Consider the following 4,135-nt stretch of genomic DNA (forward strand, 5'->3'; position numbering starts at 1 on the left):
GTTGGATCCATGAATTTTGTTGTTTGCATTGCATGATGAATAGTGCATGATTGTGGCATTATATCATGTTGATCATAAAAAGTTTTTATCAAAGCTAAACTTGATTAAGTTCAACTTGAATGTGATGTTGATCACATCATGGTGCCACTAAATCGAGTTTTTAATTCAGTGCGACCACATTTACCTTGTGGGAAGGTCTTGATTCGGTCCTTTGTTGTGGCTCTCATCGGTGCCTCCCGCGAGGGAAGGTTATGGGCGTGCATACCCTGGCCCGGTAGGCAGACATAACCTTGTGAGCTCATTTTTGTTTTTATGGTACCTTGTCCCTGTTTGGGACCGTTTTGCCACGATGGTGGCCGTTGGTGTCTTTGGCAGACACGGGGCCACCCGAGACCTAGCCCTGAGAGGGAGTTGTCGGAGTGGCTGGGGAGAGTGCATGACAAAGGGAGGGTTTCGTCAGAATACTTTGGTCCTCCCGAATAGGAATGCGAGGCCAGGTGTTCTGTGGTGTGGGTAAAGTGTGCTACCTCTGTAGAGTGTATTTAATCTATCGATAGTCGCGTCCTCGGTTATGGGCATAACTCGTGAGTAAGTCACAGCATGGATCAACCTTTCTAATAAATCTTGCAAACTAATTGATTGTTGTGATGCATTGGTTCGTGGTGGATCATGAACTCTTGAGGTGTTCATGAGTGATTGGTTTCAGGTGTGACCCTGGTATGGTCACCGTTTGGTTACGAGTTAACCATCTGGTAAGCGAGTCCGTGAGACTCGGGGCACGTATGGTTTGCATTGCATTTGTACTTTTTCTTGCATTGATTTAACCAGATTAATTATCATGATATTGTCTTCCATCATGCTTATGCTTGTTGTGAGCTTGCAAGAACATTCAATGTACTGACCTGGCATGTTATGCGAGCTTTCAGGCAAGTCGGTTCGCATCAGAGTGCATCTCGCGTCTAGGCCGTGTCCATGTCGGTGTCCTTGTGCTATGGAGTGCCACCTCGTCGTTCTTCCGTTTCCACGTAGTTCGTGTGATCGAGGCCCCGTCATGTTCATTTAGTAATGTACATACTGTCCAGCAGCACTGTGTGTGCCACTTGGCCTCCTATCTCGATGTAATATCAGACGTATGTAGTACACTAACATCAATAAAGCGGTTGTTTCTGTACCATGTTGTTGTGTATTGCCAGAAGGCTGGATCTCTGGGCTGGCAATGCAGGGTAAACCGGTTGCTCTGAGCCGGGGTGCCACAACGCTTGGTATCAGAATCGCGCTGATTGTAGGACACGCTAGACCGTTAGTGCGTTAGTGAAATAGTAGACAGCTTCGTTTCAGTGTCTGTAGCCATAGGAATTGGTTGTTGCATTGCATGCATGTTTTATTTGTTATTACTAACTGTATGGTTTGTGAGTGTAGATGGCACCAATACCGATCTTGTACCATCTTGAGCCAGCTCCGTACACATCGCCGCACCTGCTTCAGAACGTGTGGCGACGACTGATAACCCACAAGTATAGGGGATCACAACAGTTTTCGAGGGTAGAGTATTCAACCCAAATTTATTGATTCGACACAAGGGGAGCCAAAGAATATTCTCAAGTATTAGCAGCTGAGTTGTCAATTCAACCACACCTGGAAACTTAATATCTGCAGCAAAGTATTTAGTAGCAAAGTAATATGATAGTAGTGGTAACGGTAGCAAAAGGTAATGGTAGCAAAAGTAATGTTTTTGGTATTTTGTAGTGATGATAGCAATAGCAACGGAAAAGTAAATAAGCGAAGAACAATATATGGAAAGCTCATAGGCAATGGATAGGTGATGGAGAATTATGCCGGACGCGGTTCATCATGTAACAGTCATAACCTAGGGTGACACAAAACTAGCTCCAATTCATCAATGTAATGTAGGCATGTATTCCGAATATAGTCATGCATGCTTATGGAAAAGAACTTGCATGACATCTTTTGTCCTACCCTCCCGTGGTAGCGGGGTCCTAGCGGAAACTAAGGGATATTAAGGCCTCCTTTTAATAGAGTACCGGACCAAAGCATTAACACATAGTGAATACATGGACTCCTCAAACTACGGTCATCACCGATAAGTATCCCGATTATTGTCACTTCAGGGTTAACGGATCATAACACATAATAGGTGACTATAGACTTGCAAGATAGGATCAAGAACTCTCATATATTGGTGAAAACATAATAGGTTTAGATCTGAAATCATGGCACTCGGGCCATAGTGACAAGCATTAAGCATAGTAAAGTCATAGCAACATCAATCTCAGAACATGGTGGACACTAGGAATCAAACCCTAACAAAACTAACTCGATTACATGATAGATCTCATCCATCCCATCACCGTCTAACAAGCCTACGATGGAATTACTCACGCACGGCGGTGAGCATCATGAAATTGGTGATGGAGGATGGTTGATGATGACAATGGTGACGGATACCCCTCTCCGGAGCGCCGAACGGACTCCAGATTAGCCCTCCTGAGAGGTTTTAGGGCTTGGTGGCGGCAATGTATCGTAAAACGCGATGAATTCTTCTCTCTGATTTTTTTCTCCCCGAAACCAAATATATAGAGTTCGAGTTGAGGTCGGAGGAGCTCTAGGGGGCCTACGAGGTAGGGGGCGCGCCCCCCACCCTCGTGGAGAGGTGGTGGACCCCTGATCTTCATCTTTTGCAAGGATTTTATTATTATTTCTGAATAGATGTTTCGTGAAGTTTCAGGTCATTCCGAGAACTTTTGTTTCTGCACATAAATAACCCCATAGCAATTCTGCTGAAAACAGGGTCAGTCCGGGTTAGTTCCATTCAAATCATGCAAGTTAGAGTCCAAAACAATGGCAAAAGTGTTTGGAAAAGTAGATACGACGGAGACATATCAACTCCCCCAAGCTTAAACCTTTGCTTGTCCTCAAGCAATTCAGTTGATAAACTGAAAGTGATAAAGAAAAACTTTTACAAACTCTGTTTACTCTTGTTGTTGTAAATATGTAAAGCTAGCATTCAAGTTTTCAGCAAAGATTATGACTAACCACATTCACAATAACGCTTATGTCTCATGTTTACTCATATCAGTGGCATAATCAGCTAGCGAGCAATAATAGTAAATCTCGGATGACAACACTTTCTCAAAACAATCATAATATGATATAACAAGATGGTATCTCGCTAGCCCTTTCTGAGACCGCAAAACATGAATGCAGAGCACCTTTAAAGATCAAGGACTGACTAGACATTGTAATTCATGGTAAAAGAGATCCAGTCAAGTCATACTCAGTGTAAACTAACAGTAATGAATGCAAATGACAGCGGTGCTCTCCAACTGGTGCTTTTTAATAAGAAGATGATGACTCAACATGAAAGTAAATAGATAGGCCCTTCGCAGAGGGAAGCAGGGATTTGTAGAGGTGCCAGAGCTCGGTTTTGAAATAGATATGAATAATATTTTGAGTGGTATACATTCATTGTCAGCATAACAACCAAGAGATGGCAATATCTTCTATGCTACACACATTATAGGCGGTTCCCAAACAGAATGGTAAAGTTTATACTCCCCCTTCACCAACAAGCATCAATCCATGGCTTGCTCGAAACAACGAGTGCCTCCAACTAGCAATAGTCCCAGGGGGAGTTTTGTTCGCAATTATTTTGATTTAGTTTGCATAAAGCATGGGACTGGGCATCCCGGTGACCATCCACTTTCTCGTGAGTGAGGAGCGGAGTCCACTCCTCTTGAGAATAACCTGCCTAACATGGAAGATACAGACAGCCCTAGTTGATACCTGAGCTATTCGAGCATACAAAACATGATATTTATTTGAAGGTTTAGAGTTTGCCACATACAAATTTACTTGGAACGTCAGGTAGATACCGTATATAGGTAGGTATGGTGGACTCATATGGAATAACTTTGGGGTTTATGTAGTTGGATGCACAAGCAGTATTCCCGCTTAGTATAGGTGAAGGCTAGCAAAAGACTGGGAAGCCACCATCTAGAGAGCGACAATAGTCAGGAACATGCATTAAAATTAATCAACACCGAATGCAAGCATGAGTAGGATATAATCCACCATGAACATAAATATCGTGAACATGCACCAAGTCAAGTCACTT

The sequence above is a fragment of the Triticum aestivum genome, chromosome 2A (assembly GCF_018294505.1).
Source record: "Triticum aestivum cultivar Chinese Spring chromosome 2A, IWGSC CS RefSeq v2.1, whole genome shotgun sequence".
NCBI lineage: Eukaryota > Viridiplantae > Streptophyta > Magnoliopsida > Poales > Poaceae > Triticum > Triticum aestivum.